Source organism: Mastigoproctus giganteus, chromosome 4 (assembly GCF_048544385.1).
Source record: "Mastigoproctus giganteus isolate SK-2022 chromosome 4, ASM4854438v1, whole genome shotgun sequence".
In the NCBI taxonomy this organism is placed as follows: domain Eukaryota; kingdom Metazoa; phylum Arthropoda; class Arachnida; order Uropygi; family Thelyphonidae; genus Mastigoproctus; species Mastigoproctus giganteus.
This window is the reverse complement of record NC_143578.1, coordinates 150,846,486-150,864,079: the sequence shown is the minus strand read 5'-3', so window position 1 is coordinate 150,864,079 and position 17,594 is coordinate 150,846,486. Positions and strand designations below refer to the sequence as shown.

At 35.8% G+C, this 17,594-nt stretch overlaps 1 protein-coding gene across 1 annotated transcript in view; it reads left to right on the top strand.

The window, feature by feature from the left end:
- The first annotated feature begins 1,523 nt into the window (after positions 1-1,523).
- The window catches only part of LOC150087120 (twitchin-like), a 3,511,780-nt gene continuing 3,495,709 nt past the window's right edge, over positions 1,524-17,594 (top strand). Inside the window, 1 exon segment of the mRNA XM_090372971.1 lies at positions 1,524-1,650. The gene's annotated coding sequence lies outside the window, so the exon portion shown is untranslated.

Sequence of the window (17,594 nt, the reverse complement as noted above, 5' to 3'; positions counted from 1 at the left end):
GACATTGGTTTCACAGTGTGAACCCTTAAAAGTTGACGTTTGGGGGCTGTAAATAAATATTTGAGGATCTCCAATTTAACCAGCCACTATGCAAGATTATGGTGCATGCGGTGGTGCACAAGCAATGTGCACAATGCGGGTGAGTGCTCATGTCGGTGAGTTTAAGATCATTCCGGAGTGAGTAATAATAGACTAAAGAACGTAACTGAATATACTATAAGAGAAGAGCCTGCAACCAAAATAAAAAGGTTGGATGAAGCACGCTTGTAATGAATAACAGATATGCTTGCAGATCCTGAATGCCTTTTGCTGTCTGCTAGGGAGAACGTCGTTCATAACCTGCAATTTTAGACAGTGTCAGTTACGGTTCTAACGTTACCCTGAAAACAAAGTTCTTTACAAACTGAGTATTCTAAAGTTTCTCTCCAGCAGCGGACGTGCCATTCGTACTGTTATAAAAATCCTAAATTGAACACAGTGTGACTTAAAATGTGACTACTGCAAAATGCTAAAGTGAACAATGTGGCTATTGCTGAATGCAAAAAATAAATTTTTTACTTATACTCCTGGACGACCACACTCTCACAGTTCACAAGACAGAATACAACAAGGTACACAGTTTTTTTTTCTTTAATGTTTAAACAAAAAAAATAGAAAGAATGATTGAAATTCCTTAAATACACCACCAAAAATATTTATAAATTTTACATATATGATAAATTGAGACCAATACCATAAGAAATCTGGAAAAAATTTTTTTATTGTTTAATTGCTTTATCCGGGTTGCCAAGCTTACCGACTGCTTTGTTTGATTGGCTATCAAAATAGTATTAAAACCCTTTATGTTACTGACTGTGGCTTGTAAGGCTTTAACAACAACAAAAATATTCTTCGCATTGATGATTAATCCAAGAAATAGTCCATTTCGTTTTAAGTTATTTCTCAAAATAACTTAATCCTCATTCTAATTTATATTTATATATACATATAAATTAGAATTAGAAATTATATATATATATATATATTTTTTTTTTTTTTTTTTATCAAGCAACACAAATTAATTCTTCAGCAGTTTATTTTAAATAGAAAGTGTGTTTCAAACGAAACTTAAATTTACTGCGAAAAGTAATTCAAAACAAATATTAAATTTAATTGTAAGAATTAATTTCATATTCTTCTCCATACTGAAATTACCATTTATTTTCAAACCTAGGTCTCCTTTTTTTATGTATTTTTTTAAAATTCATTTCCTGTTATAAAAATGAATTTTCCATAACATATCGGAGGGATTTCATTTTATTCCTGTCGCTTATTTATTGGCAGCTACCATGTTTGTTTGGGAGCAAACACACTAATAATCTCGGTAACAGCAGCAACTCCCATGCTCCAAGTTAAAACTTCCGCTACTACTTCCGGAAAATAGCCCACCAGAGACGCTGTTAGTGCGTATTTTTCCCGAGCCTCACGACATATAAGGCATGGCAGACCCAGAGATTGTATTACCCTCCCACCGGCAGCATTACTGACATTTTTCGCAGACTTGGTTATTTCGGGTTGCTCCAGCTGCTACCAGTGTGCTGGAGCGGGAGAGATACGCGCACTTGACTCTTCCCGGCCTCGGGTTTGTGCGACAGTCTCCGGCGATTCCAGGTAAGCGAACCTGCAGCTGACCATTTTCACTGTTTCCGCTAAATCTGTGTTCTCCGGATCTTATCTTGTCCATATCTTACTTTGGCAGCCGACACCGTCACGTGACCCTAAAAATATCGACACGTCCGGGGGAAACAAACCAGGTGCGAAATGTCTGCTCCCTACCGTAGCGGCAGGGGTTTGACAACTACACTTCTCCGAACGCTACCTAGGGGTCTGAAGAGGTGCACACGCAGGTATCAATCAGGTGGCAACGCGCTGCCCTACAGGTGATTGGATACTACATCGGTGACACGAGCGTGGGCCAATGACCGACGCGTGTTATGTAAATAAATGCAAACAACTATACCCTGGCTAAACTATTAGCAACTTCAATAATAGGTGTTCTAGATATTCGTCCTTTGTTTTCGTAATTAATTAAGTGAAAGGATCGTTGTTGTCTAATTGGTTTACTGCATTCTGTGGAATCCTGTTTATTTATAGCGAACACAATTCGGTTAGAACTACAATAGCTTTCGTTGTTCCGGAGAATCTGCAAAATAAATTGTTCTAATTATTGTAAAGATAGTATCCGGTGTTTCTGTTAGTTTAAAAAATCCATTGAAAGATATTTCGAGCAGACCTGATTTTATAAATACAGACAAAGAGCTCATAATATTAATCGTTATCTGAAATAGCATTTATTCTGCACCAGAAGATAACTACATGAAATGTACCCCCCCCCACCTTTTATGTGAAGTTCGTATGTCGACATTTGATTTCCGCAATCAAACGTTGACTTTATACGCCCATTTTCATTTAGTTTACTTGTTTGCCCATAACCTTTGTGACTATGAGTTAATTCTCACTCGCTTGGAAAACTTTAGATTCGATCTGGGTCCTTCCTGCAGTTTGTTTTCACTGTATTACTGCTACCGTAAAAAAACATACAATGTGTAGATATGATGCACTGAAGCCTCATGGGAATTAGTTGTATTGGTACTAATTAAATCAACCCAAATTCTGACATACAACGTCGAATTCAGATTAGCCGCAACGAGGTGGAATTATGAACCTTTAGGGTGATTTTATAAATCTTCGGGGGTTGGTGGAGTGGGGGAAACTGCCATTATTTTCACATATGCAAATTTTACTCAAATTCACTAATGTCGTGCATTTAATTTCTCTCCCCCGGAGATTCGAATTTTTTGACACCACCAAAAAGATAAACCGATCAGTGTGACTAATGGATTTAACTTCGTGAAAGTTTTTTTCCTCAAATATTTCCCGGTAATAGTTACGGGGCACGATGTAGCCAAGTGGTCAAGTACGAGTACAGAATTACACACACCTCGTATTCGAAATCAGGCGATGCCACTGGCCTTTCTTGTAAATCGTTCTAGTTTTGAACTCCACCGACCTTGTGGCAGTCCCGAGGTATAAACCAGAAAATGTTATTCCGCATTTTTCATCAAGTAGAATGAAAAAGTATTGAAGGCAAATGGCTTACTCTGACGTGAACTGTCAGCAGCATTAGGCCCCACACTTTTCGTGTCTTTCAAAGATTACATCAGATAAACGCTGTAATTTAAGGGAAGAAAAGGTACTTATGCATCCAACAGTGTACACATAATAGTAAGCCATTGGATCTGTTGGTTCAATAACTTATTCTGATGAAATCATTTAATATCATCCTCCAAACGTTACATCAGAAACTCAATTTTGAAAATATGTTTTGGAGAGGTAAAAACTTTACCAAGAAGTTTAACTCCCGGTTATGCAAATAGGAATATTTTTAAATTCATAATATTTTATCAATTTAATAATATTAAATTCATAAAATATTATTAAATATTAATTAAATTCATATATATATTTAATAATTATTAAATTCACGGTATTAAATTATATTAGCATTATAATTTTAGTATTATTAAATCTACTGTCTGAGCTTAATGAACTTTTATGAGCTTAATTTATTTATAATTGAGATTGTAATATGATGTTTATCTTATGCACTTTTAAGTCATCCGAAATTGTTTTAATTTCAGATTATTATTACATTTAATGATTGTTTACAAACAATAATACTGATGTAGCAGTTGGGAATACATTTTCAATGGATTGGCAAAAATTATTCAGTACATTTATTGCCACTCTTTTTATATACTGATATAGTATGTCTGTTTACTTTGTTGTTCTTCTGCTTCCATCCCTTTTTTTTTTTCGTTTAATATATTTTTATCTCTTAATAATTGTAGTCAAAAAATTTGAAAGCAAACTTGGAGAGGATCCGTTACGTGCTCAACTTTGTTTTGATAGCATCGACAAGAATGCATTTCGATTTAGCATATCGGGTTTTCTCTTTCACAGGAGATAAGTTTGCAGTTTGTCTGATACCTGCTTCAGAGACTATTTAAAATTGCACACAACGGGGAGTGAGGTCTATAATTTAAATTTTGAATATTCATCCCACATAATGCTTCTCAGGCAGTCTATTAATAATTTTATTTTCGTTTCTTATTTTCAGTATAAATCTTATTTCTTCCCTGGGCTTATTTGCTAAGAAAAACTGTATTGTCCGTTATCAAATTAATTTTTTCAATATTGAGATTGTCTTAAATTTTTCCAAAAAAGGAATTGCCCTTAAAGAGTTTGTTTTAAGTAATGACAATTTTGAAGTTAAGCTTTGGTATTTAACAGTTTTTATTCTACACTTAAATATACTCGGGCAGTGTAGCTACTGCATTCATTCTTTTAGTCTTTATTTGATAAATCTTTACATATTGTCCGATAATTCCGGTGGAATTTTATATCTTAAGTTGTCTGTGGTTTCGTGTACCATATTTCAACAGGAGATTTTTTCGCTTTCCTTGATATTCTACATTAGTTTCAAAATGTTAGTGTTTATAGTTTTATTCATTTATAGTTTTTATCTTGCATTATTTACAGTTGCTTAAGTATTTACTACATATGGAGACATCGTTGCAACAATGCATGTTAAGTATTTCCCATAAACTATTATGCACCATTTGAGAGGAGCTAATTGAAGGCCAAAGTGCATTAGAAAAGATGTGACCCCGAAGCAGTGGAATAATGCAATCATAGTTTTGCTGCATAAGAAAGGAGATAAATCAGAAATTGGAAATTACAGACCAATTAGCTTGTTATCCCACATCTACAAGTTGTTCACAATGGTCATTACTAACAGATTAGAAAGAATACTTGATGAGAATCAACCGAAAGAGCAAGCTGGCTTTAGGACAGGATTCTCAACTATGGATCACCTTCACGTAATATCACAGCTAATGGAGAAAGCAAATGAATATAAAACACCATTATGCCTGGAATTTGTGGATTATGAAAAGGCATTTGACTCCATACAGCATAAGGCAATGTTTCGGGCACGGGCAATGGAAAGACAAGGCATAAATACCCCACATATTATGATTTTGAAGAAAATATATGAGAGTGCTACCTCCTTTATTAGACTAGACAAAGACAGTAGCAAATTTAAAATCGAGATAGAGTTCGACAAGGAGACACAATATCTCCGAAGCTGTTTACTGCTGCCCTTGAGGAAGCATTCAGAAGATTAGACTGGTCGCAGAAAGGAGTCAATGTGAACGGAGAGTACCTAAACCATTTACGATTTGCAGATGACATTGTGGTTATAAGCCACGATCCCAAAGAATTAGAGGAAAATCTTAATCAGTTATGCACAGTTAGTAAGGATTTTGGACTAAAGATGAATACGGCTTAAACAAAAGTAATGATGAACAAGTATGCCACGGAAAGGAAAATAATGATTGAAGGAGCAGTAATTGAAAAGGTGGAGTCATATACTTATCTGGGACAGGTCATTAGCTGTAATAATGATAAATGGCTGGAAGTCAAGAGAAGAATAAATTTTGGATGGATAGCATTCAGGAAATATAGTCACATACTGAAGAGCAATATCCCAGTTTGTCTGAAACGTAAAATAATGAACCAATGTATACTCCCCACTCTGACTTATGGAAGTGAAACTTGAGCACCCACCAAAAGAATGGAAGAGAAGCTGAGAACTACACAGCGAAGAATGGAACGAATTATATTGGGAATCAGACTGTTAGATAAGAAGAGAAACACATGGATTAGGCAGCAAACTCAAGTAAAGGACATTCTTATCAAAACTAAAGAATTAAAATGGTCTTGGGCAGGACACATAGCTCGAAGACATGATGACAGATGGACTAAGAAAATAACAGAATGGTACCCAAGAGGAGCTAGAAGACAACCTGGAAGACAAAGGCGGAGATGGATAGATGAAATTCATGAGTTTGTGGGTAGTAAATGGATGGCCAGTGCTCAAAACAGAAGGAACTGGAAAGTTGCTGGAGAGGCCTTCATCCTGCAGTGGATTGAAAATGGCTGATGATGAATTGAAGGCCGTAGATTAATTTTTAACACCGGCTTTAGCCTGCAATATATGTTATAGGCTTACGTATTATATGTATACATATTAAATATCCATTAGAATATTTCATATTTTTCTTTATTATATAAAAACATTTATATAATAGATTTTATATAGTAGATTTCATATTTTTGTTTATTATATATCAAGCATAATTTTAATATCTTATCTGAGTGTAATCTAGGATATTATGGCCATCCTCGGTTTTACTATTAAGGATAATACCGGTATATTACATGGTAGATACAAGTCGTTGTCCTCTGCAGTCCATCACTATCTTGTTTGTAGGAGTCCGAAGTAGCTAAGTCCCTCTCTGGGCTCCAGAGCAAGGGGGGGGGGGTTCCTTTTTCCGGCTTTCTCCTATTTCTTTTTCCATGTTTTTTTTAATTAAAAATAAGGACTTGTACTGCTGTAAGACGCAGTGACCATTCGAGTTTTAAAATGGTTTTCGATTGGTACCGGTTAGATGACCAACCGAATCACTCTGCTCATAAGACTTTAAGAGACTGCCTAATCAACTAAAGAATAATCACGTTTTCTCCATCCTTCCGGTTATGATTCAAGTTTCATTCAAAAAAAAAAGTTATAAACTCGGCAATATAATTCAAATGGAGCGTTCCCAGGTAGGGGTTAAAGAAGCTATTGCCGTCCCCTTTATGATCAGAATGTTTTTTTTTTTTTTTTTTTTTACTTCTATCATTAATAAGTAATCATTAATGATTACTTATTAATGATTCCCCGGAACACTGCCCTTTAGAATATGCCGAGATCGACCCTGGTAGTAAATAAGCAGCATAGCCTGTTTTTAAAAGCTTTTTTTTTTTTTTTTCCTCAATATATATCCCCTTGAGTTCAGTACATTTTTTCTATTTTGATGGCAAAGAGGAAATAGCTTAAAAAAAGTCTGTTCAAGTGTTCTGGTTTTCTAAAAAGCCATTTACAGCTTCCTTGCGAAATCACTTCAAAATAATTGTCCGTGTAGGGGTTTCTTCAGAATTATGAAAAGGAAACAATTACTGAGGGTCAGGTCTGAGGATTGAGTTCTAAATTTTATGGGCAGTGGTGTCCATAAAATTCAGGACTAAATAAAACCAACGGGGTTTCTTGAAAGAAACCCCCGTTGTAGATGTGCATCATGCATGTGTAAATTTTCATTTATACTGAAATTTCCTCACAAATGAGGAAATTTCCTTATAAATGAACCCTGCCATACCATGTATTCATGGAGCATGGTCCGTAGTGATCCCCAGAAATATTACATTCTCTGGCAATCAGACATTTTAATACTTCTGGGATTGTCAAATTCCTTTGGTTGTTTCGAGCAGCGCAGTTTTCAGAATTCTTGGGTCCATTTAATCTGCTTAGACCCATATAATTTTATGTGGTATTCAGAAAGCACAGCATCACCATATAACAGATTCTTACATTCATGAAAAACTTTTCTCCCATTCCCTTCTTTTGTCAAAACTTTGATGCTGGCCCAATGCTCCAGTTTCGTGACATTCGCGTTTTCCTTTGGGTTTCCTTTTTCCTTCTTTAAATATCTTCTGTTCTTGCATACTTCACTGTATTGAGCGGGACCTGCGCAAATGAGATTGTTATTTATGACAGTATGATAAAACTGCTGTGTTTTTTTTTTTTTTTTTTTTTTTCAAAGTACATAGCATGAACGCTCCTAGTAAGAAGTCCGATTATTGATATGTGCAGTGCGCATTACCGATACCATGTTTTGTTAAAGTAAAAGCAAATATATAAGTTTCATCACATAATTTACTTTGACTTCCAAATTTTATCATTAGGCCAAATGATACAGGGGAGAAACGGAAACCTTATAACACAAGGGAGAAGTTATTCGGTTTTCCAAAAAAATAATAAGTAACTATATATAAAAAAAAATGCTCTCTAATTCCGCAACCACTAGAAAAAAACTTACTCCAGTGATTAATATGAAAGAACAGAAGGGTGATTAGTATGAAATATAGTCTAATGTTATTTCCCAAAATTTTAATTTTAACGCTCTTGTTCTTATTTCACTTGCCAAGCCTGCAATCCACATCTTAGATGTGAACTTCGACTTTCGTGTCTGGTTGTGTCAAAACCCATAAAGTTTTCTCATCCTGACCCACCTTAATTTCATATCCCGTAGTATGTAAGTCATCCCCCCGTATTTATTTTCTACAAATGCGAACCTTACATTCATCAGGATTAAACTTCAGTTGCCATTTTTAAGACCATGTGTGTAGCCGATCTAAATGTAAGTCATTTGAAACAGCATAGCCTGGTATCAAATTTTTCATGTTCTGCCAGCCTTTAAATCATCAGCAAACTTTGACAGCTCACCCTGTATACCCTCATCTGTATCACTAAGAAGGTTAGAAAGAGGGTTTCCAACACTGAACTAAAGTCAAACAAGCGTATCTGTAGTTAATCAGCTCCACCTTAATGAGCAGGTGAGATATTTGCCTTTTTCCAGTCCAAAAGAATCAACGTGTTGATCTCAATAGCATACCTGATTTATATGATACGTCACTCCTTTGAGCCTTCTTTAACTATATGTACTCCATTACCTCACCCTCCTAGGAGCTTTGCCATATTTTTAATGAGTGTGCCCAAATTCAAATGAAGTTGAGCAGAAAACTTGTCACCTAGTGTAATTAATAAACAATTTCTTTGTTTTCCTTTCTCAAAATTCATCTTAATTAATAATAAAATATTATTACAATATTATTAAAATTCTGCACCTTTGCACCGAGTAAGGTGCGAGAGTGCAGAAGAACGCGCGCTTTGAGTACATGGTCGAAGCCTGTGTGACTGCTAAATACTGTTAATGTTTGTATTCATCATCAAAATAATTAAACTCCTCTGACTAGTGGTTATGCCGAGTATGGACAACATTTTTTGTGCATCGCAAAAGCAAAGCTCGTAGACGGTATATTTCTAATGGCATCAACAGCATACAGAGCAGGATGCCCAAGGTCCCTGTTGAGTATTTACTATAGTGGTGTACAGCTTTCTTTGATATGACCCAAGAAATAAAAATAAATCAGATTCACATCTGGTTCTGTTGACCAGACGGGCAATTTCATTTGAGCCTGATGACTATGACCCATCCACTGCTCTGGAAAATGCATCATACCGATTAGATGGAGTATGCAGGCTCACCGTCATGGGTAAATTCACGGAAGGGTCTTCCAAAAGCCCATCTAAAATATGGGAGAGAAAATTAAAATACTATTTGCCACCAAAACGATCCAGACATGCAATGACCGTAATCATGCAATTTTCTCCGGCTCAAACATTGGCGGAGAAAAATTGCCTTGGAAACCATTAAACTGGTTTACAGTGTATCTGGGGTTTGAGTAAAAGTATGTGGCAGTTATTTATGCATGTTTACTCATTACTAAACCGAAGTCCGTTTGTTTCTGTCACGTAAAGATTTTTCACAATTCATTAACAAAATATTACCTAGGTATTATACGCAAATATAGTTTCTGCAATGGTTTACAAGTTTTATACCCCTATATTCTTAATCAGTATCAAATATTTGCCTCAAATACAACAGATCGTGCATGTTTAACCCGTAACTACACACACTGCAAGGTAGCCGACCTTGACCCAGGAAGGTATACAGCCCCTCCACCCCGCTCTTCCGGCCCATCTGTGATTCCCAGAATTTTATTTTCCGAGTGGAGTCTGAGAGACTCTTGTGTGTAATTACGGGTTAAACTTGTCCGAGCATGCACTCACTTGTTTGTACAGTCCATTCAACCACAGAACCTATATCAGTGGCACATCCCTTATCTAGTCACAGTACTCCTGTAAAAACCGTCGTGAGCTCTCATTGTGTGTTAGTTTTCTTTTAGTATGGCAACGAGAAAGTGTATAAACATTCCCGATATATTTTGTTACATATGTGGTTGTTTTGTTCCTGTAAAGTAGAGGCGAAATATTACTGATTTTGTAAAAAAAATCGTATTATGCATACTTTGCCATAAAACTAAGCGATCAGGATAAATCATGGGCAACGGTATAAAGTATACCATAATGTGTCGAACATCTTAGAAAATGGAGTCGAGGAAAAAAGGCGTGCTTGCCATTTGCTATTCCTATGGTGTGGGCGAGCCACTAAGCCATGCTGAATGTTACTTTTGTGTATGTGACATTAAAGGTTACAATTCAAAATATAAAAAGGACATCAAATATCCAGATCTACCGTCAGCCATCAGATAGGTTCCGCATGGACCTGATCTGTCTGTAAAACCTCCACCAGAAACTTCGGAGTCCACATCTTCTTCCACCGAAGCAGAAGCTAAAGAGGTTAGTGAAGAGGAATGTTATCAACCAGAAAATATTTTAACGCCACAGCAATTCACGCAAGTCGAACTGAACGATTTAGCAAGGGACTTAGGTCTTCCAAATTATGCTGCTAAAATTCTGGGATCCAGACTTACAGCGAAGAACTTACTTGTTCCTGGTACAGAAATCGTGAAAGGGAGTTTATACAGTATTTTTCACAAGAAGGTCCTCTCGTATATTGCAGTGATATCGCTGGTTTAATAAGTGCCTTAGGAGCTCTATCATATGTTCTTAGTAAATGGAGACTATTTATAGACTCTTCTAAGACTAGTTTAAAAGGTGTTCTCTTGTATAATGGAGATAAGTACACATCTGCGCCAGTTGCTCATTCCGTGTACTTATGACAATCTAAAGTTTCTTCTGGAGAAAATTAAATATCAAGATCACGAATGGCAACTATGAGGAGACTTAAAAGTGTTATGTATGTTGTTGGGGCAACAGGGTGTGTACACTAAAACGCCATGATTTATTTGTGAATGGGATTGCAGAGTTAAGCGCTGCATTGGACAAAGAAGCAGTGGCCTCGGAGGCTCAATCTTACACAGGGGTCAAAACAATTATGCACGAAAGTTTGGTGAAGCCAGACTTTAAGCAATTTGTTAAAGCATTGAATAAGGTGGCAACTGCTTTAAGTACCTTTGCAGTAAATTTCCCGGTTTATCTGACGCTAAACTTAAGGAGGGTATCTTCATTGGTTCCCAAATTAAAAAATTGGTTTTAGACGGTCAGTTTGAAACTACTATGACTGATGTTGAAAGGGAAGCCTGGATTGCTTTTAAAAGTGTAATGGAAAACTTTCTAGGAAATCACAGGATTATGAGAAAATTGTTCGAAATATGCTCGAAAAGCTTCGCAATTTAGGTTGCAATATGAGCATCAAAATTCACTTTTTGCATGCCCATCTTGATTTTTTCCCCGAAAACCTTGCAGATGAGCGAAGAACAAGGGGGAGAGATTCCATCAGGGCAAAGGAAACGGAGCAAAGGTACCAGGGAAGGTGAAATACAAGCATGATGGCCGACTACTGCTGGTGTTTAAAAAGAGAGAAGCTTGGCACTGTACATAAAAGAAAAACAATATTAAACGTTCTTTTCAAACAAAGAGACGAAGGTCTGATTAATGAAAGTTTCAGAATGAATTTTGATTAATACTTGTTAGTATTTACGTATTTTTTGATATATGAAAATGTAATCTTATCAATTTGTCATTACTAAATACAATAAAGTTTTATATACTTTCGTAAAAAACAATACTTTATTTCTTAAATTGTGATGTATCTGGATGTCATATTTGAAATCACAGCAACATATTTCGGCAGTAGGACCTATTGAAATTCAAACCCCAGTGAACAAACTTAAATTTGTAAACTAGTGTTATCAGATAGGCATGGTAGGTGAATTGTGCTTCGTCCATGTTTTTTGTACCGGTGAGCGTATTTCTTACCCTTATATGGTTCCACTTAGTCATAAGTGGAACCATAGTATTATCTTATTAAAAATATTAGCGTCTTATCGAATTTCAAAATAATTAATTATTAATATTGTAATGATGATTATATTAATATTGATCTCGCAGCTTTAACTTCATAATATGCGCTATAAAAATGCTTAAAAATCCTCCTTGAAAATTAATGGTTTCGCCTCGTCACTCAGTGGTGGCTGTAGTTAGCGAAGGGAGTAGGGTTTTTCCCGTGAATGGTTTCCAGCCTGCCCAAAGTGCAAATCGTTGGGTGAATAGACATGTCCGCATTTGCAATACGCTGGCGAAGTATAATCTAAGATGCTGATGCGCTCTAAAAGCAATAACAGCTTAAAAAAAAAACATTAGGAATGCATGTCTGCGAAGAATTATAACGCACTGGCTGCTTGCCAATACCATAGCCTGTTTTTTAGTAATAAAGTTTAGGTTGATGCCCATTTTTTAAATTTTAAAATTCAAATTAAAATTAATTTCTTAGAGATACTGTGAGTATCTGCTGTAAGTTACGCATCACTTTGGAACGTCAAGTTATTCAACAACATGGTGATCAGGCAATAGCCAGAAAAAGGTACATGAGCAGCTTAACGTGTCAAAATAACAGATGGAGTACATGCGGTGCACTGTTAGTCATCTGCACAAGGAAGTCCTCTTGAACACGCTGATGCTTCTTCCGTTAAACTAAAACTAGAAGAAACCCTGTAGAGACAAGGACAAAAATAAAAGCGTATTTTTTAGCTTCGGAAAGCATGGTATAGATAAGCTTTGTAAATTTTATATGCATTCTGTTTTCGTGTATGTTTTCTCTGATTATATTTTGTGAATCGAATTATCTTATTTTGTGAATCGAAGTGATCTTATGCAGGTAGCGTAATAAATAATATAAAATTTAAACACAAATAAAAAGTATGTTCATATTCAGAAAACTTAGACTTTTTATTCTTATCAAACAAGTTCGATAATGAATCGTTATTAGGCATCTTATAAACTTCTTTTGCTATGTTTATCATTTTTTTCCCTCGCACATGTGTTCATTTCTTCCTTTCTTTACTTAATCTCCAAGAACTTTACTCTTTCTTTATCTTTTCTTCAAAAGAACAGTAATAAGTTAATTCTACGAGTTGAACTATTTATAGATTCATTGCAGTTTCAAATAAATAGGTTGAATTTTTCTTAACTGCACAGCAAACAGTAGTTCTTTAAAGTTTCTTTCTGAAATTGATTTAGCTGGAAATAGCACGCCCAAGAAAATAAATCTTCCAAAAAAAATCTTGGCATGACCTTGGTTAGAATAAGAACTCATTATCAAATACTGGCCCAATTACTAAGAAATGGGACTTCTGTGTTATACCATTCCTCCATGAATGGTCGTCTTTGTCAATGAATGAACAGGTGCAGTAAATTTGGTGCCAGATCAAAAGGCAGTTACCAAGCATGAATAACTTGCATTTCTAACAGAAAGCTGGCAATCTAAATTAATATATTTAATATGGTGACCTAAATAGCATTTATTCAAACAGCGGAAGCGTATTCTAATAATTTCGAACCAGTGGGTGGAAAGAAAATATTAATAAAAAATAAAGCTCTTCTGTTTCATAAAAAATTAGGTGCGTAATATTCTGTCTTAAGCTGGGATGCTTCTGGACCCAATTACTAAAGAGAAAACAACTGCCAGAAAGCACTGCCAGAAAAGAAATTGATTTTTTCCCCTCTGTTAATCTTCCTTGTCGTTTTTACCTGTACACCCTCAGAAGAACCAAAAATTTAATCGCATATTTGTCCGGATTTTGATGTTATACCATCCTGGATGCAACAAAGACTACTATACGTCCACTGTCTGGTGGTAGACTTCATTGTTTCTTTCTGTGCATAAGGCAATTACAGATTGAGCGCATATGCTCACAGGGAGGGTGCTAGTGCGATTTCGACTCTAGTCTTTTCCATGTTTTTATCACGGAATTCTCCTGTAATAATTCTCCAAAGAAGCCAGAGTATTATGCACTAAAAGATACAGTATCTCGGTCGAGTCTCATTTAGATTTTTCTCTGGATCATGAATTTGTGTTGTCAGAGACTAAATCTTGTCTAATAGCACAGCGAATTTTAATTTAAAGCGACCGAATTCACTGCATTTAGCAAACAGAAAAGAATCGTCACCAACTAGAAAAAAAATCTGAAAAGTAACAGATGAATCGTCTGTGACAGTTCCTCCTTCAGTCATGTATTCTTATCCTTCTTACCTTTCCAGTTGAAACAATAATTACGTTTATGTAAAGATTTTAAAATATCTAAGATAAAATTTAAAATATATTAAAATATCGATATAAAGATTTAAAATAAAAATAACACAATAAAGCACTAATGAGCTACCGTAAAAAATATCTCACTTAAAAGGTTCATACTATTTTTTTTTTTTGAAAGCAATATGAACGTCTTATATTGCGAAATCCTTTACAATGTAAGAATTGTATGTCTATGCACCACTAAGTTCCCAGTGGCACTTTTACATATCACTGGTACTTACCTGCCCACGTTGAGAGGCCAAATATCCTCGAAACGGTACCGTCTGGATAGTACTCAACTGGGGATAATTAACAGTAGCCTTCTCTAATGGGGAAGCGTTACTTATTTGAAGTATAAAAGCTAATACTAAGTAATAAATAATAATACAGCTTATACTGAAGCAGAGAATATTTCCATTTCGTCATGAAGGATTTCACAATATATTTTACGCAATATATGTGATGGCTAACCTACAAACTTCCGTTTGTCTTAAAATTCAACTACCTAGTAATGATGCAATTGCACTAAACAATATCATTCGAGTATTAATATTTGATATTATTGTATTAAATTATTTAAAGTGGAACCGCCCCAGACCCAAATCGCAAAATTACTGGAAACCAGATTTCCACTGGGGGTAACCCGCAGTTAACGACCCGATGTTGAACTCTAGTACGGAGTCTAGTCTTCCTTGTGGTGCGAGTGGTGCAACCACCCATTCTATCACCTCCAAATCCAGAACTCCGGGTCTGAGTTTCTAGACTTGAAGTGGATCAGCACTCATGATTTTCACTCATGAGACCACACGCTACAGAAATATGTAGAAAGATAGTTTCTAATTATCTCTTTGTTTTGTAAAAATAAAGTTATGCCTCAGAAGGGGAAAAATAGGGTGAGATACCGGCGTTGGATGCGTTCTTTGACGTAATAGTGTGGAGTGAAAGGTGATCATGGATGACCTACTGAAATTCAACTCGCCATTTTTCCTATTTTCGGGTTTGATTTCGGAAAGAGATTTAGTGCTCGGTTTAATTTCTAATCTGGGAAATTTAATTTGCAGATTTATCAAGGATCATAAAGATGCTGAAAAATTTGATATAGTCAGAGTGTGGTTAAAATAACTATTAACTTTTTTTTTTTTTTTCACCAGTGGTCAGTTTAGTTGAGGGCTTTTCCAGAGGACTATATGACACCCAATATTATTAATGCTAAGAGAATTGCGGTGGCTGAGTGGTCAGGAGCACATGCTCTTTGAGTAGACGATGGTTCAAGCCCTTGACTACTAAATACGATTAACGATTGTATTCTTGATTTATTGTAATCTCCTTGACCTGGTGGTCGTGCCGAGGTATAAGCAAGTGATTCACCTTGATTGAGCTAACCTCCATATTAATAACAGTGTGATCATTGGCAAAAAGTTGAATTTTCGCCTTACTTTTATAATCTTTATTGTAAGATGCAAAGATTACATGTAGGTTCTCAGACTTTACAAAACTCTTCATGGCACTAAGCCAAGGGGTTATGCTGTATTCGGTCGAGCGAATTTCTAGGGAAATCTTTAAACAACTAGCTCTTCATTTATATCGAGAAGAAATGAGGTAACCTAGGATCAAAAAGAGGACGTGGCTTTAACTCCTTGTGCGATTTGACGGAAAACGAAACGATGAAATTGATTAGCAGATGTAAGGAAATTTCTACCTTTGATAATGGTGAAGGGACCATCATTCGAAGGAGGCAAGTGGGGCACTTCACTTTCTTTCGACGAAAGAAAGTGACCTGCCGATATTATACATTCTCTCTATTAACAAGAACACCAACTACACTACACTATTAAATAAGCAGTAATTTATTCCATATTTCCATCGTCAGTGACTGGAGGATCTTTCACTGTTTGGGAAGACAAAGAATAAGTGTGCTGAAAGTAAACTAAATGAATTTGGTAGAATTATCTCAGCACTGTTACTGTTTTGAAAGCAAAGTATGCTGGAAGCGGATGAAATGAATCAGAAAAGGACAGAACGAGCATTGCGTGACCCAGGATTACTTTGATAAATAGAAAATCAAGTATCATAAAGCTGAAGTGTTGAAAAAGGAAACAATAATAATGTAACTCCGTCATACCAGTAACATAACAGCCAGTCCCTACTAGTGATATTTTTTCACACAATATTTAAAGTCAGGACATAAAATATTTCCTTGACTTTTAACCCTTAAAAATTAGAACCATTCTTGATAACAAGATTATACAAAATTTAGTGCTCGTCACTGTTCATCCGTTGACATAACTGATTTCCTCCGACTCTGAAAACTCTTCATCTCAACAAATTGTGTGATTCTCGGAATAGCTTAGTGAACGTAAAATACAAATGTATTCATGTTTACATGCCCGAGATGGCAAAGCCTAGATGAGAACTTTTCGCTCTGAATTCTTTAAAATCCTCGATTTCTCAATAAATCCCAAGTTCGAGTACTTTTCACCAAAAAGTAAAGGACATATTTTATTTGTGATGCCCTAATGCTGACTACGAATGAAAATGAAAAATTATCTGAACTTTTCCTTTTTCTCCAACAAAAGCAAAGATGATATGTAAGCTGAATTTATTGAGAGGGGTACGAAGTAATTTTTGAAAATAGCTCTTGTGTTTAGTTGGACCATGAAAGACTTGTTTTATTGCGTATTTGTTTCTGAGGATGACAATTGCAGTGCTTTGACGACAACTAGACCATGTTTGGCCATGATTGTTTTAGCAGTTCTCAGCTGTTTGCAGAATTTCCAAAGGATAGTCAACCTCTTTAAAGTTTCTCAGCACCATGTCAAAAAACAAGTCAACAGAAGAGGTGACAAGTGGATACTGACAGGTACGTGGCAATGTTTTCATTGCTCGCAAGAAGAAAAGCAATACGGAAACCTTCCTTAACACCTCTTTAGGAATAACAAATCACTAGAACTTAGACTTGACATAGATGCGATCATAACTCACTGCTACCTTTACTCAGCTGGCTGCAGAGGGTGTTGACGCTCTGTCGTCTTCAGCGGAAATCTGATCACCACTCAAACTGCGTTAGCCGAGTGCGTCTTCGGTGTATGCACGATTAACAGACTTCTAAGCAGTACAGCTTTGTACTTGTTGCAGGTAAGTTAGAGTACTCTTCGTTTTATGGAAAATTTCCGTTTGCTATTTATTTTTAGTTTGTCACCGTTTTTAAATATGTAGGGTTTTTGGCAAAAGAGATTAACGTTGTGATGAACATTTACGCTTTGCATGCATCACATTACTACTGATGAAACCTGTGTTTGATGTGTGGGCGCGCCTTTTATATTAATAAAATCAGATTACAGCTCGTGTCTGTCTGGCTGTGTAAATGTACAGGGGCTGTGTCCATTTATGTTA